This window comes from Natator depressus, chromosome 17 (genome assembly GCF_965152275.1).
Source record: "Natator depressus isolate rNatDep1 chromosome 17, rNatDep2.hap1, whole genome shotgun sequence".
Classification (NCBI taxonomy): domain Eukaryota; kingdom Metazoa; phylum Chordata; order Testudines; family Cheloniidae; genus Natator; species Natator depressus.
In genome coordinates this window covers 16,428,926-16,453,947 of record NC_134250.1, presented here as the reverse complement: position 1 = coordinate 16,453,947, position 25,022 = coordinate 16,428,926, and the positions used below count along the sequence as shown (strand labels likewise).

At 45.4% G+C, this 25,022-nt stretch overlaps 1 protein-coding gene across 2 annotated transcripts in view; it reads left to right on the top strand.

Annotated features, from left to right (window-relative positions):
* Positions 1 to 25,022, top strand: part of CLIP2 (CAP-Gly domain containing linker protein 2) — a 121,511-nt gene that overhangs the window by 30,445 nt on the left and 66,044 nt on the right. The window lies entirely within an intron of this gene.

Below are 25,022 nucleotides of genomic sequence, written 5' to 3'. Positions count from 1 at the left end.
CCAGCCTGCGTTATGCAGAGGGTCAGACCTGATGATCATAACGGTTTCTTCTGGTCTTAACATCTGTGAATCTAGAGAAACTGCCCCCACAGTGGGCACTGCTTGGTTCCTTTATTGGAGCTTTGGGCACAGAAGCTAAAGACTGACTGAGTCATGGAGACTGAACAACACGGTCACTCCCTTTGGGTCAGTTTGTGGCTCCTTTGTCAGATGCTGCGGAGAAGCTTGGGCTGTCCTAGTGCTGTCTGATCTTCAGGGCTGTCTCTCAGATGCCTTTCACAAGTACATGACCGCTTACAGAGGGGAGAGAATAATGTTAGGACTCCCATGGAGAGGGCTGCAGATTAGGACTCTGCAGGCTGCAGTCTGAGCATTTCTGCTATGAACTGTGGCAAAAGTTTCATTTTAAAATTGCATGTCATGAACTTTGTAGGATTTGGACAGATCTTAGCAAAGGTTTGAGCTGTCCAAGGGGCGGGGTGGGGGACAGGTAGCTATGCTGTCTTCAGTTTTCTTTCTACAAGTGCAACTGGCTTCTAATGGATACTTATAGTTTTATACTCTTATTGATTCCATACTGAAAAGTCTGTAAATGCATGCATCTGAGTCCCATTAACATTAATGGGCTATGCCTGCGTGGAGCCAGAAGAGAGTAAACCCATCACCCATCTAACTTCTCTGTAGGACTTGTGCTGCACGTCTCTCCGCCTTCATGGGTAATCTTTGTTTCTCTTTATTTTATCTGCAACTGCATTAATAACAATGTAAAGAACCTGCAAATACTTTGCATGCTCCCGAAAGGTTGTCTGGCATCTGTCAGAGTACATTCTGGTCATGTAGTGGGGAGAGCGAATTTCTTTTGCCTCTAAGTTTGATTTTGTGACGCGATGGACAAAGGGAATGCAAGGAATGAAGAATGTGTTCTTGATAGGGAATTATGCTTAAATAATTGGAACCAACCGTGTCTATTCTGGATGTTTCCAAGGTAAGTGCTGGCATTTCAGCTTGTTTAGCTGTTGGGTTCATTTAGCTTACGCTTCCTTTTCATTAGACTCTAAGAAATCAGCACAGAGGCTGCCTGATAATGTCAGTCTAGTAATTCTCTAGGAAGGGGTTCCAAACAAAACCAGAAACTATCCAACTACTGCCGAATGCAAAAAAGGAATAGCCATGTCTTCTGAAGTTGATTGGTTCACACAAGGGGCTAATTCTTGTCTCCAGACAGGCTTCATAGCTCCCAGGCCAGTAATGTTAAGTTTGGGTGTTGCACACAGATGAATCTAGAGAGATTAGACCCCCACGCCGAGGAGCCAGAAGCTGCTGTTGTTTCTAGCAAAGGTTTTGTTTTGTTTTTTCTTTTTGTTTTGCTTCAGGCCTTCTGGAGCATCCTTTTGTTCTCTGTTAAAGGATATTCATTCACACTTGCAGAATCGATTTAGGTTAGATCTAGTGACAGTTCTTGACAACATACTGGCAGTGCTTGAGACATTTACTGGACATTTCTTCCTCGGGTCTGTCTTAATGGAGACCACCTCAATAGGCACAATCTTGCACGGGTGCTCAGCATCCTGCTGAAATCGGTGGGAGCTGAGGGTGCTACGAAGCATCTCTCAAGTTCGAGCCCCAAATGCTTCTGACACTAATAAGATATCAACTGATTGTTTAACACTGGTTGCACTTAGTCATACCTACATGTCTCCATTCTTTTATCAAGGAAGGTATTGAATACTGGAATGCCAATCCAGCTACCTATGGATTATTTGCAATTTGATTCGGATACGTACCAGCACATTACATTAGCTAAACCTAAAGAAAATTGCTTTTAACAGTTACTGCTTCATGGGCCTCTGAAATGAGGTAGGTAGATAAATATGTAGTGGTCAAATACATTAAATTAGGTTCAAAATGCATTCCCTAATAATTCTTCCTTTTTACATGCTTGTGCCAAACAGTTTAACAAGTGTGTGTGAACCTACAGAGGAGCAGAAAGAAAACTGCAGAGCAGTATTACACTACAGACAATGCAGTCCCACCCCGCCAAAAACATAGGTCACCCTAACTATATACATGATAACCCTGTGCATTCGCGTTGCAGCTGGGATGCTCTTCCTCTCAGTCCTCTGTGTTTGGGGGACATGTCCATGTTTGGGGGGAATCTGAGTCTCATAAGCAGCATGGGGACTGTACAGTGTGGATGGTGCAAGAAGCAATTGTCTGCATGCTTGTAGAGACAGCATAGGCTGGGCATGGATTGATACTGTTCAGATTACAGTCCTATCTGGGAGTCCAGTTGCTTGGACTGAACTACATTTATAATGGCAAAAGGCTTAAAAAGGGGAGCTAGGATGGTCAGGCAACAAAGACGGTGGCAGCAGCATCGTCACAGGGAGACGCACAGAAGAGAACAGATCAATTGAGTTTTTTAAAAAAATTATTATTGTGGGTGTGACTAAAATGGTTTGAATGAAGGTCACGTGATGGAGTCTAAATCCAGCCCCTGCTTGGATGTGATGATGCTCTCCAGAGAGTTTTGCATATCTGCCTCTAATTCCGGAAGCCAAATGTTTACTGGTACTATTAAGAACCTTTTTACTACTTGAACAGGACCTTGATTCAGCTCACACATCCCTGATAAGGGCCTCTCCGTCTATACTCCTGCTATCTGGAGTGTGACTTTTTGAAGGGGGAGATAATCCAGGGCTGGATTCCATTTCCAGAAAAGACCTGGTTTGATGCATTCCAAGCAATACAGAAAGGTATCAAATCAATCCTGTTTTAGCTAGTTTCATGGGTGATTTCTGTAGACAGTTGAGAGGCTGATTTAATTGTCTTACTCATTAGATGCTCTTGGAAGGATCTGATATAGTTAATCCTTACCATTCAGTGCACTCCTTACAGAATTGCACACTCTGAAGGCATATGGAAGTCAGATACCCTCCTGCTCTCTCTGTCTGCAGCCTCCTCACAGAACAGCAGGGAAAGAAAATCCTCTTTCCACAGACGTTCAGGTCATGGTGGTTTGGACAGAAAGTGCCAAGCCCTGTTTGCTGGTGTAAATCTGGAGTAACTGCATTGCCTTCAGTGCCATGCTGGTGAAAATAAGAACAGAATTTAGCCCAGCAGCTTCTGTCTCAAACTATTGTGATCCATACCGGCAACACATAGCGCATTAATCAGAGGCTTGAGCCAATGTCCATTCAAAACTCCCATTGCCCTGACAGGCTTCGGATCAGGCTCTAGGATTATAGGAATTGCCGAACAAGATCCATGGAGTCCGGTATCAGCCTGAAGTAGGTGAAACTCCTCTTATAACACACCAAGCCAATTATACAAACTTCTGGTCTACTGCAACGTATATTGCCAGACCCAAACACTTGAAAATCATGAGTCAAGCTCCAGAATATCAGCAGATTTTACAACTCTTTGGGGGTTTTTTTGGTCTTCTAATTTCAGATCCTTTAGGTTCACATTTTCAAACTCTTTTCTACAGCCAAGAGAGCTAGGCACTTAGCGCTCGTCTACATGGGGACACTCAGGAAAATTAATCTGAATTATCGAGAGGTGTTTATTCCAAATGAATTAGTTAAACGCATTAAACCCTTGTGTAGGCACTCTCATTTGGAATTAAAGTGTCCTTAATGTAAATTAAATTAATAGAATTAGCCAGTGTTATCCCCGTTTTACAGATGCAGAAACTGAGAAGATTCATGGAGTTTAAGGCCAGAAAGGATTATCTAGCCTGACCTCTTGCATATCATAGGTCATTAATTTCATCTAGAAACCCTCATTAAGTCCAAAGACTTTAGTTAGACCGCTGCATGTCAGTCCTTAGGAGAGTAAGCTGTGTGTCACAGGGAGAAAACAGGAGGGACTGGTCCAACCAATGCCAGAGGCCCCTGCTGGGGCAGGGAATTATTAGGTGAGACATATGGCAACTTGCTCAAGGTCACACAGTGAGTCAGAGATGCAAACAGAACCCACTAGTTCTGTCTGTCAGTCCCTTGGACAACCCCTTTCCCACCTTCCTTGCAGTCACAAAGCCACCCACTTCCTTCCTCTGATGCTGTATCCAAAATGCTTTGTTCCCCTAACCCTAAAATCCTTTGTATTTTTTTCACCAACCCCCCACAAAGACTTTAATCATTTAACGTTGGTAAGATCATTGTGCCATACAGAGATAAAATCTGCCTTTATTTTCAGTGTATGTAAATTTGATGTCTATACATTTTAAATAAATGCAATCAACTACAATGAATACTTAATGAAAACTTCAGAGACAGTATATTGCATAATGCTCTATAGTCCACAACCCTCTTTACTGCAGTAATGTACATTTTGGAAGAGCTTTTTGTTTTGTAACCAGAAGGACTAGAACCCTGACTTAGACAGCAGTTTAAAATTTACATTTTGGATTCTGTAGACAATTTCATGACCACAGGAAACTGTGTGACCTCAGAACCGAGAGTTGCTGCACAAAACAGCAGTGTGTCTCCAACTCTAGGAACTACTTGAATGCAGGTACAAGTATAAAACTAACAGTCTAATTCTATTTCGAGGGAGTGGAATGATCGGAGGTGAGTTTTGAACACAAACTGCCTACAATGCTTGAGCAGTTTTTAGAATGGGAGCAAACTGACTGCTCAAGGCCAGTCAAGGATGATGAGGTATAAATAAAATCTAACCCCCGCAGGATCATGCATACCTGGGAAATTTGCTGTGTCCAGGTTTGGCTTGAGTATTCAATCCAGGGAGATGAATAGAGGCCCTCAGGAAAATCAGAGTGCCTCTTCTGAAGTCTTTAATTTTGTCTGGAATCTTAGTTTTGTTCTCATTTGCATGCTGGAATGATGCAACATGCTATTTGGTGAAGCAGCTGAGACATAAAGCATTTTGGAGTGGGATACCTGCTGTCAATGTGGATATCTTTGTCCCTGCTGAGGGTGTGTGAGCGCATGTGCAGTTTTAAGGGATTAGGCATCTGTGGCAAATGGGCAATTTGGTGTTTTCTGCAAGTAGTCTCTGTTTATGCTCAACTCATTGCCTCTTGAATTGGACACTGAGCCATTTAAACCAGACATTGAGAACAAACTTGATGGCTCAGCAAATTTTCACCCCCACCCCCCAATTTCTGTTATTAGATTAATTAAACCAAAACAGAACAACAAAACTGTATTCTAGACACTGGATCAGTGTGTGGGCAGCTTACTGTGTGTGTTCACTTAGGAAGACATATAGACAGAGCTGTTTGTACATTGGTACCTACTTGGAGAAATAAACATCTTACGGCCCAGTGAACTGAAACTGCATTTCAGTGCAGTTTGTCCCCAGCGTTGTACGGGAGTTTCTCTGGCAGTTATGGGGTGATGAGCTTTTCTTGTCCCATAATTCCACCGGGGTCCCAGAGATATCCCAGCAGGCCTTTTGAAATCTCTTTGTTTCAAGGAATTGGATTGGGCGCCAGGTTACAGGTAGTGTGGCTGTGTGGTGAAGCAGCATGTATGGTATTGGGACCCTGCACTGTTTATGCTGGTGCCATGCCAGGGGTTCAGTTAACACTGATTCAGCTCTGTGCTGCAGCATCGTGTTGGTTATTTGAAAACAAATCTCTTTGACCGTTCCGATTAGGAGCCGAAAATGCCAATTCCCCCTTTTTAGTTACGTTTTGGTCATCCTACCTTCAATGGGCATATGTCTCCCGCACTGACATCGGTGGGAATAGAGAGTGTGGAGGGAGGGCATGAGGTAGCTCCCAGACCATACAGGCCACATGACTTGCCTGCACTCAGGTTAAAATGACCTTATTGCCAAGAACAGTAATTTTAAAGAATTCCATGTTACTTAATGGCCTGAAAAGCCCTAGGATTCATTTCTTGCATTTACATTCTAAAAGAACCATCCATTTCTCTCACTAGCTGCTGAAGTTTGCTGTTTTAAAGCCACTTTGGGAAGCCACTGAAGTCTAGTGATTACAAGGAGGGCCTGGGAGTCAGAATGTGGGGGTTCTGCTCCTGGCTCTTCCACTGATTCTCATTTGTGGGCCCAATACTAATGGGAGCTGGATCAGTCCTTTAACGTAAATGGAAAGGCTCCCACTGGCTTCAGTAGAATCAGACCCTGTTACCGTTTGGGGGAGCTCAGCACCAGACAAGAGATCCTCAGCAGTTTTCAGGATTGGGCCCTGTGTGTGTGATCACTGCTCTGTGCCTCAGTTTCCCCCCGTAATGTCTCAAGCATGGCGTGAGGGTTCATTAATGGGTGTTTAAAGTTTTTTTCCCTCCTCTGAATCTTGTGTAGTTATTCCTCCTCCCATTTGCACATGTGGTGAAATGGCTGTCATCCATTGAGGCTGGGAAAGGAAGGGGCGAGCCGAAGAGGATGGCTCTGTGGTACAGCAAGGGACCTACTGCTGCAGTCCTTCGATTGCCGGGCTGTTATGACATATTGTGTCAGCAATGGTGTGTTGTGTCAATGCGGAGGCCAGGAGGGGATTCATTTTAGACGCCTTTGGTCAGCCTGTGGTTCTCTGCATTTGTGTGAATGAGGCCGAGTGGTCCAGTCCAGCGTGCTAATCTACTGGGACTCAGGAGATCTGCGTTCTAGCCCTGGCTCTGCTGTTTGACTTCAAGCAAGTTACTTTTCCTCTCTGTGCCTCTGTTTCACTTCCCACCTTTGTCTGGCTTGTCTCTCTTTAGCTGGGAAGCTTCTGTTGGACAGGGCCTGTCTCTTATGTGTCTGTACAGTGCCTAGCACCTGATCTCAGTTGGGGCCTCTCAACCTTCTTGAATCATGTCCCACCTTAGCATTTTTTTCACTTAGAGCCTCCCCTTACAATAGCGAGAAACACCCCTTACCACTCAGACATGGTGTCACAACGCCATTCGTGCAAATTTGGCCCGGCCATGTCTTCATCGTGAATTAGAAGGCTTGCCATGCTCCCTGGAAAGCTTGACTTCCCCTCACCCCCCGAGTTGAGAACTGTTGCTCTAGCTGTTACTGTAACGCTATTAATAATCATTATAACAAACTTAACAATAAGCTCATTGTTATAAATCGTAATCACACACACAAGAAAATGTGAAATGTTTGCTCCTCCACAGGATGTCAGAATCCCTCAAACCCCCACATGTGTGATATGCACTAAGAACTCAGATCAGGCTTGTCAGGGGCAGCTGATGTGCACATACTCTTAGGCTTCAGGAACCAGGTAGGTTACACTAGTCATGCTTAGAAGAATAACACAGCCATTAGCACAGCCTCTTCCGTGCTAGAATTCTGTTACCTTGTTTGCAGAGCCACTGCTATACAAATGACTTGACATCTCTCTTTAAAACTTAGGTGCAAAAAATGTCACACAGGCAAATAAATATCCAATCAGAGTATCCCAGTGTGGAATTTCTAAGTCCCCCTGAGGAGCACAAGTTTTAAAAAAGCCTTTATTGGGGTCAGATTGGAGGGGAAAAGTGATGGTCCCCTGTCCAAGTTCTGCCCTTAATCCCAAACTCCTCCCATGACCCCCTATCAACTGGGTATTTATGCTAAAATGCTCAGTAACAGTGTATAAATTTACAGGATTGGCATTTAAATCGTATGTTGGCACTTGAACCTCATGATGACAATGGAGATGACTTGGGCAGATTATGCCTCTCGGCTATTGTTTAAGGTTGCAACTGCATGCTCAGGCAGACAGGTTATTATCACAACGGTAAGGGCTAGAAATTTAACAGCAGACTGGGTCATTATAACCTTGCCTGCCCTCAGTCTTATCTGTTGACCAACTGAATCTGCTCATTCCTATCTGGTAGAACTTGGAACAAGGCTAGACTTTTCTTCCCAGTCCTGATGTTGCCTCGCTCTGTCTCCCTCCTGCTGTGACTTGTTTCTGGCTGGAATGACCAAGCCCAGCAGGCCACAGTAGAGCATGCAGCCAGGGTTTTTTAGATCATTTCATTTTTCACATGGCTTACTCTTAACAAATATCCCTGACACAAAGCTGGCCCTTTCACGTCAGTCAGTGAGGCTTCAGCATGGGGGAGGGAGGGTGTGATAATTCAAGCTGTTCTTGTTGAACCAAAACAGCCGTGCTAACATCTGATCCATTCAAAACAGGAGCAGGAGGAGGAAACTTTTGTCGAAGTGGAAAAGGACAAAAATTGATAGAGGAGAAAATAATTTTTTTGTTTGTTTGTTTCCAAGGGGTAGAATGCTAAGGACGGAGAGTAAAACATAGTTAAATGCTGGTGACCTATTAGTGTTGGATGTTTTGCTGGTTCAATATCTTTGGGTAGATCAGTCCAGTGTGTGGGTGTCAAACACGTGTCCCACTTGTGGTATGTCTGCACTGCAGTAAAAGACCCCGGGCATGGTCACGGATGGCCATGGGGCTCAGGTTGCAGGGCAATAAAATTGTAGTGCAAATGTTCAGGCTCGGGCTGGAGCCTGGGCTCAGAGACCCTACGAGGGGGATGGGTCTTAGACTGTGGGCTCTAGCCCGAGCCCAAACAGCTACACTGCTATTTTTAGCCCTGGAGCCTGAGCCCGAGTCAATTGACCCTTGCTCTGAGACTTGGTGCACTGGGGTTTTTTATTGCAGTGTAGACCAGGGGTCTCAAACTCAAATGACCATGAGGGCCACATGAGGACGAGAACATTGGCCCGAGTGCCATACCACTGACCCCGCACCCCCCGCTGCCCTGGCGCCACCCCCACTCCACCCTTTCTGTGAGGCCTCACCCCTGCCCCGCCTCTTCCAACCCCTTCCCTGAAGGGACAAAACAGGGCTGTATGGTCTAGTCACCCTGAATGCCCAGCGGGAGGGCTGTAGCCAAATGTCGTCATAGTCGTTTTTTATGTCTTGAATGCCATGTAATGGGACTGCAGGGCGCTGTGTGTGTACACAAAGGGATGGTTTTGATTTGGATGTTGCTCTGTAACAATGTCCCAGCCAAGTTCTGAAGATCACCAGTTTTGGTATCAAATTTAAATGTAAACGCCACTTAGGACTGAAAATGACCCAGTGAGCCCCTACCCTGGATATTGACCCAAATACCTCTGTGCGGGTTTCCAGGACACATGGCTTATTGTGATATCTCATTCTTGGATGTGGCATTGGAGTCACCCCCCTTTTCTAGCTGCTATTTCTGAGCACACAGGACTTCCCAGTGAAGTGATTTAATACACAAAAGTTCATGCTGGGGATTAGAGTGCAATGACCCATCTGAAGTACACCTGGTGCTATTGAGCAGCGTGTAACTCAACCCTGCCTTGTATCAAAGAGAGACAAAACTCAGACTTCCTCTATTTTCTTTGTATTACAGCAACGACTGTTCTGAACTGTGGAACGGAGGATCGTCTTGCATTTGGCAGCTGGCTGTTTTTTCAGGAACAGTAACTTGTTTGTCACAAACATGTGAAAGTGAATTCAGGAAAGATGAAGTTTTGTTTTTTAGAAGGTCTGCACATGCTGACTTTGTTTATATTTAAATGACACTGTAGGAAGAATCAGGAGGGCAATAGTACCGTATTAATGAAGCAGGACAGATTCTGAGCCCAGCCAATTCGATAATATAAATATCTATGGTGGTTCTAGTTTGTGGTTCCCTTTTTTCCTTACGGTTGCCTGGGTACCCCATCTGCCTGTTTGGATTTGGGGTGGACATTGATGCAGCTTCTAGGGCAGGTGGTGATTTTCAAGAAGCACTCAAACTAGAAACAGCACCGTGACCTTCAGCATTCGTTGCATATCCCTATGTGTATCATGGGCCCTTTTTGAGGACAGGCTAATATTCTGTGCTCGCATCAAAGAGTCCAGCATTTTGTGTATTTAATTTTAGAAGATCAGTACAATGTCCATTGTCATGGGGGGGAAGAAACCCTTCAATGGCATTGAATGCTGAACCGTGGAACTTCATAGATTTGTGCCAAAACTCTTGTGTGTTTAAATGGATTTCAAACCATCAGTTTCCCACAGCTGGTAAACAAGTCTGCAGTGACTGGGTGAAAATCCACACTTGATGCTACTGAATATTGCAGTTCTTCGAGGGGTGCACTGGAACGCAAAGGTATAATGAGATACTGATCACCACTGTTTGCAAGGGCCAGCTCCCTGCTGTGTTCTGTGATGTAGTTTGGGTTCTTGAGAGCTGGATTTAGCTATCAAACACGCATGTCCATTGACAATACAATTCAGATGTTGGGCTAGGCATCCAAAAAAACTGTGGGCTGGTCTTTGCAGTGTTAGCTTAAGGTATAATTTGAGTTAACGCCTAACCTGACTCCCATCTAGACACACAATTTCTAGCTTGAGTTTCGTGGTGCTTTAAACTCGAGTTAGCTGGTCTGGTGTGGGTTGAAGTCGGAGTGGGGCTGCCAGTCGAGGTAGTAATGCAGTGGGGATGCGGCTACAGCCATAGGTGCTGGAACTAGGGGCGCTGCTACGCTCCCTGGCTTGAAGTGGTTTCTATCATATACAAGGTTTATAGTTTGGTTCAGTGGCTCTCAGTAACCCCACTATACAGATTGTTCCAGCACCCCTGGCGACAGCTTGAGTTAGCACAACTCAGCTGTTAATCCAGTCCCTCTGATACTCCAGTTGTCTAACCCTGAGCTGGAAAGTGTAATTTCCAGCTCAAGAAGACGTACCCACACTGTCTTGATTGCTAATGCAGGTATGTCTCCTTGAGCTGGAAATTATATCTTCCAGCTCCAAGATAGACATACCACGAGTGGTGTTTTGCATGTGGCTTCTCTGAATAGAGCTAGGCTCTCTCGAGTGAAGTAACTCAAGCTAACTGTTGCAGTGAAGACAAGCCTTGTGTTTGACTTCGCTAAGACTGTCGTGTGTGTGGAGGCGTTCAACAGGGATGCCCAAAGGGGCAGATAGGAGTCATCCTGAAGTGAGGTGACACACTCCCTTTCGTTACCCCACTGGAGGGTGAAGGTAAAAGCTTGCTATGTAGTGCCTGAGTGCCCCTGGGAGGTAGGAAAGTATTGTCATCCCCAGTATATAGATGGGGAACTGCAGCACGGAGAGGTTATATTCCTAGCTCAAAGGAAGTCTGTGGCTGAGACAAGAACTCAACCTAGGTTGCCTGAATTCCCAAGCCAATGAGTTAACCTCTAGTCTAGGCCATCCCTTCTCCCCAGATTTTTAGGGCTCGTGTAATTTCCATTTATCATCAAGAGAAGATACGTTTGTGTGACTAATAAGGTCATGAACACTTAGTACATATGCTGGATTATACAGATTTGAGATGCAGCCCCTTAGGATGCCTTGTATGTTACTTGTCCAGTCAGTGTCAAAATTCTGGGTGTTGCCGAGCACGTAGCACATCTCAGGTGCTACCACAAACTAATAATAATACTGCAATAAGAATTCGATTGATAGACTGGGACTTGGAGTTCCAGTTATAGCCTGATTTTCTTATTCGAATTTGTCACTTTGCTTCTTGCTGATTTCAGTGAGAGTGGGAATGTTTGAGTTAGTTGCATTAAAGGAATCTCTATTTAATTGCGTGTGTGTGTGTGAGTGAGAGAGAGAGAGAGAGAATAAACTGAATGATCTTTTGTGTAGATAAATATGCCACAGTGGTGCTGTTTGATACTCAAGTCTTTCAGTTAACTCTTATCTGCTCAGGAATGACTGCAAAGTTATTTTCTGTTTGTGTCAGTTTTACACAAGAAAGCTAAACTAAACTCGGGCCCAAATGAAAATCGCTGATCCAAACACTTATTGCAAATCCAGATCCAGTTCAAAAGTTTGCAGCATGGCTCCTTCTGTAATTCATATAAAACCCAGACAGCGTTTACTTGCTCTGTCTGCTGTTACTTATTACTGAACACAAACATTTCCCATTAAGAAGCTCGTGAGACTGGTACTCTCAGTGCTCATATGCCTCAACTCTCTGGCTGGGAAATCATTTGTAAATGTCTCCTTGAAGGCCACTAGTCATCTCTCTTTTGTCAGATCAGTTTAATGAGGGTAGTTGTCTTCATTTCCTTAATACCAGCCATCCTAAACCCTGCTTGCAATTTACGAAACTCTTGTGGTCTGGAAAATCCCTCAATGTGGACAACTCTGTGTGTGTGTGTGTGTGCGTGCGTGCGTGCGTGCGTGCACTGGATTTTTTGACTGAACTGATGCAGAAACATGACCTTGTTTGTGTTATGGAACTTTCAGAGCTTTTAAAACTTTAGTCTCATGGCAGGTTCAAAAGCAACAAGCACATGGTAGAATTAATCTGTGGATCCTGAGAGTGTGAAATGTATTTTGCATACACAACAGGTCTTTGGTAACTCGATGCATATTTGCTTTACTCAGTTAATGGTTTGGTTTAGTTAAATGGACTTCACAGGATCGTTATCTGACAATTACTGTAAGTGTATCCCCACCAGTTGTTGTTATCACTCAGATGTCTGTCATGTGGGATCCTGCAGCACTATGCCCCCAACTCATTCTTTAACACTGTCCATTATATTCAGAAGTGTTTTCACTGCGATAGCATGGGCTGGGTGTGACCCAGTTTGCATAAATGGAAAAAAATCATGAATCTTACCCAAAATTGTAACTAACGGCTTGTCTATGTGGGGACATTGGCATAGCTATACTGGAATAAACCAGAGGTTCTCAAACTCCGCGAGCTCCATTCAGGTGATCCATGGATAGTTCCCTCTAAGGCAGGGGCGAGCAAACTTTTTGGCCTGAAGGCCACATCGGGTTTCAGAAATTGTATGGAGAGCCGGTTAGGGGAGTCTGTGTCTCTCCAAACAGCCAGGCATGGCCTGGCCCCCATCCCCTATCCAACCCCCGCTGCTTCTCGCCTCCTGATGGCCCCCTCGGGAATCCTGCCCCATCCAACCCCCCTGTTCCCTGATGGCCCCTGTGGGACTCCTACCCCATCCACCCCCCTGCTCTCTGTCCCCTTACCGCCCCCGGACCTCCCGCCCCTAACTGTACCCCACGGTCCCCATCCAACCCTCCCCCCCCCCCCCCCCCGGACTGCCCCGCTGGGACCGCTGCCCCATCCAACCACCTCTTCTCCCTGACCGCCCCCGGAACCCCCACCCCTGACTGCCCCCTGCCACCCCATCCAACCCCTCCTCTCATTCCTGAATGCCCCCCCCGGACCCCTGCCCCATCCACCCCCCTGCTCCCTGACTGCTCCCGGAACCTCTGCCCCCATTCAACCCCCCTGTTCCCTGCCCTCTGACCACCCTGACCTCTGTCCACACTCCTGGCCCCTGACCACCCCCCGAACTCCCCTGCCCTCTATCCAGCCCCCTCCCCCACTCCCTGCCCCCTTACCGCACTGCCTGGAGCACCGGTGGCTGGCGGCGCCGCTGCCCCAGGACAGGCAGCCATGCCGCGCAGCACAGCGCACCGGGTCAGGTCAGGCTCTGCAGCTGTGCAGCCCCAGGAGCTCGCAGCCCCACTGCCCAGAGCATGGTGCCCGGCGACACAGTGAGCTGAGGCTGCAGGGGAGGGGTCGGGGGCGAGCCTCTCTGGCCAGGAGCTCAGGGGCTGGGCAGAATGGTCCTGCGGGCTGGATGTGGCCCGCGGGCCGTAGTTTGCCCACCTCCGCTCTAAGGTGTGCGTCTGGGCGGCTGCACACGAGAAAATGAAGGGCCACCCGCCTAGTAAGTGGAGCCACACAGGCGTGACTCCACTAATTAGGTGCCTGGACCCTGGTGAAGACGCACATGTAAGGTGAGGCGGTGGCCTTGGGGTGAAGAGGGGGTAGGTGGGAGGGGGCAATGGGGTGAGAAGAGGGATTGGGGGAATTTGGGACGTGCAGGGCTGCGGTGACCAGAGAAAGAGGCGACTTTACCCAGCTCCAGAGCTGCGGCCGCCGGGGAGAAACGGCTTTTCTTCCCAGCCTCGGCTCCGTGGCTGCTGTGGCAGGGCAGAGACCCCTCTCCTTCCCAGCCCCAGCTCGGGGGCTGCTGCGGTGGAGGAGAGCAGGCACATCCATCGCATTAGAAAGGTAAAACTACTGATATTAAAATATGAGTTGTGTGCTTTTATTTGTAGAACAAAAAAACGTTTATTATTATTAAGGGGTTTTTTTTTATATAACACTTTTATCCAAAGCGCTTTACAATAGTTAGCTAACGGTACAAAAAACATTTGGAAAGATCATTAAGTGGTCCGCAATTTTCAAGCGGCCCTTGGGAAAAAAAGTTTGAGAACCACTGGAATAAATTATGCCAGAATAACTTCCCATGTAGGCACAATTCTGGAATAAGTTATTTTATTCCTGAATAATTACTCCAAATACAGTCACTTTTATCCTGCAATTGAGTGTCCACGTGGGAGTTACTCTGGAATAGCACTAGTGGAAAATTATTCCACTATAGCTATGCTGGCCAATTTCTCCTTGTAAACAAATCCTTAATCCGAATGTGTCTTGAGGTTTATAAAAATGGAATTAATTTAAATATGCTGGCCAAAATTTTCCAAAGTGACCACTGGTGGGTTTTGGGGGGCTTTTTTTTTTTTTTTTTTTTTTTAGGAGGATGCTTCAATTTTTAGCTGCTCCACTTGAGACACCCCAAAGGAGCCTAATTTTCAGAAAACATTGAGCATTCATCCTCTGAAAATCAGGCCCCTTTCCGGCATCTCAAAATCCCTCCTGACTCTTGAAAATCATGGGCCTCCCTCCCCTAAATGCATTTTAAATCTGAACTAAACCGCTGAACCTTTCCATGTGTTCATTAGGAAGGGGAAGGCACTTCATAAATGAGGTTTTTTGGTCGTCACAGCAAATAACCCTTATGTAAGAATCAACGAACATGACATCCTGCTGAATAAATCCATCGTGGTGCTGTGAGTTAATAATCCCCAAATGAAAAAGGAGATCGTCCTATGCAGCATCTGCTTGCCACTCACCTTTCTACCTCCCCAGGCTGCCAAAGTCTCTGTATCTGCTTTTGTTCAACAAAATATGCCAAAAATGCAAGCTTCTTGGTATTTAAAAACATGCAGGCCTGAAGCATAAGAAAAATCTGTGCTATTTCACTATCTATCCACAATCTCTCAATATCTCTTAATCTAATAAGGATGCTGATAAACCAGCCTGCCTAATGTTCTTTAACCACAAAGATTAAAGATCTGAAATACTGTGCTAATCTTAGTTTAAAGTGATAGCAAGTACAGTAGGTGGTATTAATTCTTAGGTAATAATCTAATCAGTATTAACAGCGCTCAAAGAAATCTTAAACTAAATCCTTTCTATGGACTATGGCCACTCAAACCTTCATATTAGCAGCAGGGATAGAACTCAGAGCCTTCTGCTTCCACAGCATAGGCCCCAACGTCTTAAACTGAAGGAAAATCTCTGCCTGCTTTTAGCAATATAGGTACTATGATACATGCCTGAAGATTTCAGATTCTGTCCCATAGATGGCAATGGCACACATACCCACAGCTGCTGGTTCGTTACGTGCCTCCCTGGTCAGACAAACTTATCCCTATGTATCTGGGGTTCAGATCCCAAAGATACCACGTTACTGCTGGTAAAATATGTTTGTGTCCACTATTGCAGTGGTGTCTGATGTAGCTGGAAGCTGCAGAGTAGGCCCAAGGACCATCTAGCATGAGGAAAATGTACATGCTGAGTGTATCCTCATTGGAAGAGATGAAAAAAACAGTGTGACATATAGCTTCCTGTACATCATGCTTTGTGGAGATCATGCCCACTTTATATTTAAAAGGGCCTGTTTCAACTGTTGTTTACTGACTTTGTTTGTAAATTACCCTGGAGTTATATACAAAGGTGGGTTTATTGTTATTTTTCTTTAGACTGTGATGCTGTTCAGCTTTGCACAGTGCAGAATGGGATGATTGTTATGGAATGAAAAATGGCAGCGATCCATCTCCAAACCATCCCCGTTGTTCATAAAAGATCAAAACTCCATCAGATAAATGCTTGTTCGGTTTCTGTGCAGTATGCATTGGAGAGAGAGAAACCATTTATGAAACTCCTTCTGTCGAGAACATCCTCTGATTGCCTGGCAAACAGGCTAATCAAAGCAAACCACATGGCGTGGCCAAAACTCATTCCATCCCTAGCAGCTCCCTCTTCTGCTAGTACCAAGAATGCCCATCTCGCCCATTGTGTAGTTGGTTTCCTATGAGTGAACTTGTGGGTGAGACCTTTCAAAAATGGAGGTCTTTGTTTGCTCTGTATGGCCATTGAAGATCCCATGGGACAGGCTGTGTAAAGACAGAAATCTGTTTGAGTAGGGAACTTGTAGCATTCAGCTCGTGAGCCAAAAGCCAGGGTCAGCACTTGATGAGAATTCTCATTCTTCCTCACTCTCTTTCCTTCACTTCTCCCTCATATCAGGCCACTTTGTCGTCATTCCTCCCCATCCAGAGTAGCTGAAGCCCGTTTTCCTGTTGCATCAAAGCTTTAGCCAGAACTTAGTGTATAAAGCATGGAAGCTATTCCAGGAGACAGAAGAGGAAGCTGATTTCGGAGGTGCCAGAGGCACAGCCCTTGCCTATGCCAGACACTGTCTGTATTCCCCACAAGATGGGCAAGCACAGTCCCAGAGTTTTCAGCTCTGCACTTGGAGAACTTTCAATCTTTCCCCCAAGTCAGATATAAATCTTCTTGATGGTCTCTTCCTCCCAGGATGCACTTCCAGGCCGTTCAGCCATACCCTGCAAAGCACTCCTCCCTCTAGCACGTGAATGCTTGACCGGCTCTTGTGACTTGAGGCCCCCTTTCCTCCCACCTCATCTGGCAGTTTGAAAGAGACATGCTAAATCTCCGTGCAGAAAACAGCTGCTCCCTTGCTGCGTTCAAACTGAAATGAATTTGTTCAGGTTCTTTTTTGGTGGTTTGGTTTCATTTGGGGGGTGATTTTTACCCTTTATTTTTTAGAAACTAAACCTCGCTACGTTTCTAAATGAAACGTTGTTTCAAAACAAAAAGTCAAAATGTTGTTAGTTTCAAAAAGGTCAAAACAAACCATTTTTGAAAAATTCCTCCCCAACACCTTTTTATTGGCTGAAACTGTTCACTGAATTCAGCCCAAATTCACCAATAGTTGTGGTTGACCCAAAGCTTCGGTTTTTGGCCAATAAACTATTTCTCCAAAGATTTGTACCCAGCTCTAGTAGCACGGATTTTGCTGTCTGTGTCGCTGCTCTACAGAGGACAAAGCTACATCTCTGTCTGTACTGGCTGTGGCTCTTCAGAGTAGAGCAGCTGCAGGAATCTCAAGGGGTAGAGAGGCTGCCTCTTCTCTAAATATCCAGGTACATATCTTGGCTGCTGAGGAGGGACACCCTCAACTCCAGCTTCTCAGATGGGCAACTCCACCTGCAGGTGACATGGGCTGTAGCTGACCATGACTTGCTGAATGCAGAGTTCACTGCCGTATCGTGGCTGCTGCCCCATTTCACCTACAGACCAAAGGAATTCTACGGAGTAATTCTAACACAAGAAATAAAAGAGCTGACACGCTATTAGACAAACCCAGGGGTATTTGATTCTACGGCTAACGTTACTGTTCAGTACGCCACACCCTTAGTGGAGGGTGGGGGCCCTTCTAAGCATGAAAGCGTCTATGTGTTGTCCATCACAAATGAGCAGTGCCAGTTTTTACATGGAATTGGACCAGAAACAGGGATTTGAAAGGAGTCCAGTGTATGACATCCCAGCTGACACCAGACAGTAGATCCCACATCATCACTTAGGCACTAACCCAAGCAGAGAGGCAGGCGTGCAGAGAGCACTAATGGATGGGAATGTCGCTCAGGCTCTTGCCTAACGCTCGTGGCAGCTCAGACGTACATTATTCCTCTTCTAAACAGCAGACCCCTTGGCCAGCATCTGGGCTTTCCAGCTGACACATTCCGCCTTCGCTTGGTTTCAGCTGTAACTCATTAGTGTGAAGCTGGAGAAGCACCAATCCATCTCCCTGACAATGGGCTGAACAGTGAGAACCGCTGAGGATTGCAGGTGCTCAGCACCGCCAGGATTTACCCCCATGTTTGTAGCCAGGTGAGCTAAGGCTGTGATGGAAGATCATGAGCCCTCCTGCATAGGGGTGTGAACTGGAGGAGGAATGATTTTTGCTTCCCCCTCATATAGCGTTGGCTAATTGTCGAGGTTCTTTATAGCAACCCTGAGGCTATTGTATGTTGGCAACTGTTGGAAGTAGGGCATTGGACTAGATGGACCCTAGTATAGCAAATCCTAGGCTCTGTTTTGCCATGCGGTGCACGTTGGCAGTTTCCTAGCAGCTGCCCTTCTGCAGGTGTGCAGTATGCTGAGATTTGGATGGAATAACCATGGTACTTTGCCCTCTCCCAGAGTCCTCTTCTACAGGAGGACATCCAATTGTTTTCCAAACACGAATCGAGCCCCACCTGAGGTAGCTGTCGTGACTCCTATTTTATAGTTAAGAACCCTGAGAAACACAAAGGTGATTTGATCGAGGTCACATGGCGTGAGGAGGAGAATAGATCCTAGTTAAGGTTCCCAGCCTCTGGTTGCTAACCATGCGATGACTGTAAATAGTAGATTCCATGGCAATGGAATGCTGTCACCACCACAGCTTGCATAGTCTACTACAAGGAGCTTTCCGGGAAGGTGGGTGGGTAGCAGGTATGGGGAGAGCTGGGTCATGTACTGGGTTGAGTCTGAGACACGCTCTTCATTGGGGTAAGTTGATATTTTATTTGGTAAACACCTGTCCAATTTACCAAGGGGGAAACAAACAAAGCCTCTGGGATTTAAAATAGAGACTGGGAAAAAAGCCCTTATTGTTTCAGTAAATGTAATATGTGCTTTCTCACTTCAGCTCCCTGGGGAGAAAGTGGTATCTATCTCTCTCTTTTTTTTTTATCTAATGAGGCTCCATTTTATCAATTAGCTGGCTTTCTCTAGATCTCCATGGCAACACAGCACTGCTGTTGAATTTCTGTTCCTTCTGGCGACCAGTGTGCGTGGCACATAGCTGGGGAATAATAGGATTAGCGCGGGGTTCTGTTGGGTACAGGAAACACATGGATAACGCTTGTGGTGTACCGTTTTCCTGCTAAATTCTTGTTCTATTTTCTCCCCCTGGGAACAAGCTCTCTCTTCCCCCTTGATTTAAATTTTATGACGACAATATCTGGGGAATGTAAAATAGCAGCAGCTCTGATGTGCTGTGAGAAATCAAAGGGCGCTGAGTGAGTAGACATGTGGCTTCCATTCAGTATATGCTGCCACAGTCTGCCTAATGAGGGCTTCAGTCAAGGGTACCCCTGTTAGTATCCACAATGTGCATCTGTCCTGTACCTGCTGCTCCAACGTTGAGCGCTTTCAGAATGATTCCTTGCTCCTGTAACTACTTGGAAACTTCTTTCTTACCCTTCCTCCCGGCTGGAATGTCCAAAAGGCGGTCTCCTGCACGGAGCAGTCCTTGCAATTTAGCAACATGTCTCTTGTTAGGGTTTTAACAGGAGCCATACAGTTGGGCTAAGGATCTAGTGCATCAAATTAAAACCTTTTCACCTTTTCAATCCTTGCTGGAGTGGAATGTGTTATCCCCTTGAAGTGCTGGCATCTAAAAACAGGGTTGGGGGTACGTGATGTACAGTCCATCACAGGACACGAATCTTGCCTAACATGCCAAGTATGTCAGGCAGCCTCAAAGCAATTAATTAGCAAGCAAGAATGGCCTAAACATTTAAGAGGACCCAAACCCCTCAAGAAAAACAGTTCTGGGGCCTGGTGGCTCAGAGCTGGCCATACAATCCACTTGCTTTCCAAACGATACAGGGCAAAAGACCCAGGCCACCTTTCTATCTATGGGGAGGGAAATTAGTTAAAGCAGGTCTCCTGGGTTCTGTTCTTGGCTGTGCCTCTGACTCGCACTGTGACCCTGGGTCTGTCACTTAACTTTGTAAGTGAACAGTAGTGCAGATGTTGCTCATTGTTTTCCCCCTGTGAGAGATCTGCCTTCCAAGTGAGCAGAAATGCTGTCATTTTTTCCTCCACATCCTTGATTTGGCAAACTCCCCAGTTGTGCTTGGCAGCTTTGTCACGAGGCAAAGATTTCTCTCACGTCTCTACCTCTGACTCCCCTGCATTTTATCCCTTTGTTTCTCCCCTCGGTTGCTGGCCTCCTGAGTCTGGTGTCCCACTGGCCTCAGTAAAATGTAACTAGATGGCAGCAGACAGAGGGGAAGCTCAGCAACGAATGGGCTATTTTAAAGATGCTGCAGGTTACTGCAGGTGCCACACCCTGGGAGCTCCATGGGATCTTATCAGAAAGTGGGAGCAGGCAAACCATTAGATTTTGTGACTCCAGGCTTAGTGGCAAAGGGCATGGAGTTCCAACGGGGGGATGATCAGTGTCTCAAACTCACCAGACAATCCTGTCACAACACCCTCCTAGTAGAGGATAGGGTGGCCAGATAGCAAGAGTGAAAAATCGGGATGGGGGTGGGAGGTAGAAGGCACCTATATAAGACAAAGCCCCAAATATCGGGACTGCCCCTATAATATCGGGACATCTAGTCACCCTAGTAGAGGGCAAGCTCAGAGCATGGGAACGATGTTGACTTTCCCTGTGCTCTGGGGACAGGCATCCAGAAGGCTGGCCTTTTGTAGCCAGCCACTTCCCCATACTGCTGGCCCCTTCAGGTCATCTCCACTCTGTGGATGGACTCCCAGACATCTCTGGAGTAGTGTCATAGAGAACAAGACTATCCAGAGTTACAGTGGTAAATAGTTTTTTTTAAAATGAAATTGGTAGAAACCTTCATGCTTCAAGGGAGTAAGCCAACCTGTAACTCTTGAGGGTCAGGAGGAAACATTCCATGAGGGCAGTTTATCCCGTAATTGCCTATTGCAGGGTTTTCTGCACCTGCCTCTAAAGCATCAGTGGCTTGGATACTGGATTAGAGGGACCACTTGTCTGGCTGTTCTGATGTTCCTAGAATCGTGCTGATAATTAAGGGTTGAGGCTGTCAAATTTGAAACTGGATGCAGAGTTGTTGTAGCTGTGTTTAGTCCCAGGATGTTAGAGACATGAGGTGGGTGAGGTAATGTCTTTTATTGAGCCAACTTCTGTTGGTGAGAGAGACAAGCTTTCTTGAGCTTACACAGAGCTTTTCTTCGGGTCTCAAGAAGTGGTCTGTTTAAGCTCGTCTCCAATAAAAAATATTTGCCTTATCCACCCTGTTTTTCTAAATTTGAAACAGCGAAGATTGGGTTTAGTCTGGCTATTGTGAGCCTATATGCCTCTCCTGGTTAATATTTTACAGAGCCCCAAAGTCTGCTCGGGGCTTTGTGGAAATCTTAGAAAGACACAGTCCCTGCTATGAAGTTTGCGTCTCAAATTGTAGATGACAACCAGTCGGGGAAATAGGACGAGGAAGGGCCATCTTTTCGTCATGTGATCAGCACGGTCACTCACTTTATGCTTGTGCTGCTTCAGATAATTATTTTATATACAAATAGCGCAGATGATGTAATGCACTCCCTCAGTACAGGCATGGTGAAAAATGAGGAACTGTTTTATGGAACCATTCACCCAGTCCGAACAAATAATAATAGCCCTGCCTGTGAGATTGCTCTGCTAGCCCTGTCCAGGAGTCTGCTTCCTTTCAAACTCTCCTAATTATTTGCTGCATTTAGATTGTGGTGATTAGATTGTGGGACTGAAAGTTCTGTAGTTCTTCTGCCACAGGTTTATCAAGCAGGGATCTAAAACTGAGGCTGAATAAAGTCCTGCTAAGCTCTCCTCTCTCCTGGTGGACACAGCATCAGCTACAGGAAAGATTCCAACGATCGTTTCATCTTTCGTAGACAAGTCAGTTGTTAAGAATATATGCGGCCAGCAGAAGTTAGTGTGTGCAGGTGTATTGGCAGATGGAATTCCAGAATTTGTTTCCAACTCTGCCTTTGACGTGTGTGTGTGTGTACTTAGGCAAGTCTGTAGTCCATTTTGTGCCTCAGTTTCCCATCTGTAAAAAGGGGGTTATAATAGCTACCGCACAGAGATGTTGTGAGGTTTAATGTAAACTTCATTTTGGTCCCTAGTTGACAAGCCCTGCAGAAGTGCAAAGCGTGCAGTGCTGAAGCTTTATAGGGATGGACTTGATTATACACTGTAATAAAACTGCTTTGATCATCCATGAATCCAGACACTTCAGTAAAGCCAGTGTCTAAGGCCCATGATGCAACAAAGAACTTAAGAATGTGCTTAGGTGCTTTACTGAATCCAGGTCTGAAACAGGAATATAAATTGTGCTTTTTATTTGCACTTTATTAAACATCCCTCTCAAGATTATATAAATATAAATAGATAGATACATGTCGATTATTAAAACTGAAAGAATCTTTACAGCGTAATTTGTTGTTCCTGATTTATAGTATTCATTTACTTTCTTGCACTTGTGGGCCATTAAACTAGAATGGTTGGTTTTATTTTCTGTTTATAGTCAGTTTCACTTCAAGGTTCTCATGCACAAATCCAGTGCTGATAGTTTTGTTTTCCAGCTGGTAAATGTTTGAAGGTAATTAAACAAATAACATCCCTCCACCCCAACCTCCTCTTTGTATATGAAATATGTAATAAAAAGCCTGAAAATCTTGTTTTGCCAAAAAAATTTAACAGAAAACCTAGTTCTTGGAGATAGCCTACTTGTCAGTATTCCTTTAATGTGCCAGCTATTACTAGAATGGGAGAGACATGGGCTTGAAAGTAATGTAAGGCACTTATAAAAACCTTTTAAAGAGAAAACATGTGAGGATGGGCAAATTTCAGAGCAGGGTTGAAAACCAGAATGGAAAACAGCCCAGGAGCAGAAGTGTATTCACGGCTTCAAGGAAATGGGCTGAGCTATCGTGGGTCGTTGTGCTAGATACTTACTGCATTCCTCTGTTGGTCCTATCAGGTTCTGCAGGATTGAAGGGCCTAGTCATCTAAAAACTTAACATGAAGAATAGGGTCCGATTGTATGATACCCCTTCTCCGGCTGGTCCATAGAGTTTACTATAATGAGTTGTCTCAATGACCTTGATTGGATTATGCTCAGTAGCAAAATTTTGCAAGATTGGACCCTAATTTTTTTTTTTTTGATCCACGTGTGGCCAGATGCAGTGCTCTCTTCCTGAGTCTGCAGATAGACTGACACAATAGCTCTCAGAGGCGCGTGAGCTTCATTTACTGCAATGGCTGTCTGTTGGCTCAGAAGCCTGATGATCACATAAGTGTCAGTGCTCAGAACTATTTCCGTGCTGGTTGTTTTAGCAGAAACGTTACGTTCTACAGGGAGTGCATTTAGCTCTAGCAGAATTCGAGTAGAGCACCTTTGCTGGTTTTGTTTTTATTGCTCAGCTACGCCTCTGGCAAAGCTGGGGGCATCTTGGTTTGGGGGCTTTTTTGTTCTTTGGACTTTCCAGAAGTTGGCACCTGACCTGTCATGCCCATTACTTTTGAGAAAGCTGAAGGGAACGGTAGAGGCTGAGTGCTAGTGAGCGGGGAACCTGAGCAAGGTTTGCAAGTCGTTTCAGGTAAGCGCTCACAAGTCTGACTGCTTCCTGGAACAATCTGAACCTCTTCCATTAGTGGAGGTGGCACAGGGTGAAGATCAAAACCCTTGTGGGTTCTAATCCTGCCACTGACTTGCTGAGTGATACTGGGCAAGTCACTGCACAGTGGATTAAATTCAGCACTCCTGTTGACTTCAAAGGGAGCTTTACCATCTATGCTGTCAAGGCTGATTCCCCACTCTGGCACTTCGAGTGCAGAAGGTGGGGGCCCACAAGGATTCTAAAAATTTATACTGGCCACTCCAGGCTTGTATAAAGCTCCCAAGGTTACAGTTTCTCTCTGACCTTGGATGGGTAGATGCTGCCACCACCAAAATTCAAAAAACCCCTTTGAAACCAGAAAGGCGCACTTGGGAATTCCTTCCTGAGGGATACTCTCAAGCCCTTTAAACCCGCACCCTCCAGGAAAGAGCTGAGAAAGAAAAACAAAGGAAATCAGCTCTTGCCACCAGCTAATTTAACAACATGCACAAACCTCTTAGGACACCAAAAATCCAATCCTGTTCTTAAAAAAGGTAAATTTCATTAAAAACAAAAAGAAAGAAATCTGGAACTTAGGCTTTTGATAGATTTAAAAAACCCACTTACAAAATTTAAACATCAAGAATAACCTTCTTGAGGTCCAGCGGAAAGGTTACAAGCAAAACAAAAAGCATTTGGGGTTAGCACAGAGGAGTCTGCAAGCCAATTAGAAATAAACAGAAATAAACCTAATTGCGTCTTTCTAGACATTCCCTAATTTACTTACATATCTGGGGTTTCAGATAAGCAATCTCTAGGTGTGATCTGATGGTTTTTCAACTTGTCTCACTGCCTGGCACCATCTGCTGCTCTCCCGCTCCTCACCTGGTACGGAAGTGGTGCGGGAAGTCACCCTTCTAGTTGCCTGAGTCCAGTAAAGGAAGTTCCTTATTCTGGATTTCATCTAGCTCTGGGGTGATGAGTTTCAGTCCCAGTGAAGTCTGTAGATTTACAGCTGTTAGTGCGAGAGGACTGAGTTAGGCTTTTTGACGTCTTTGTTTTCTTATACTGAGACTAGTCCAGTTGGTCCCCTTACTTCTGAGTCTTGGCTGCATCTCTTACAAGCTGGATGCAAAGAGCCACACAAAGGAAGCCATTTGCAGTGCACGACAACAGCAAGTTTTAGTGGTCCTACAAAAGCCATGAGCTATGCTACACACCCTCAAGCGCCATCTACTAGCGCTTCACCTGTTAACTCTTTGCATATAGCGAGCATTGCCCTAACACCACCAGGGAAAACCGATTTCCCATTTTTCATAGGAGTGATTTCCTCCCTGAGGAGAGGTGGGAAATGAGCTACCTTGGGCCTTTGAGCACCTGCCAGGTTTCCTTCTGCTGCCCTTTATTAATGTTCTTAGTGCTACTTCTGCAGAGCATCATACACGCAATAATTACCTACCCTAATATCCTTCCAACGCTGCTCTGAGGTTGGTAGTAAGT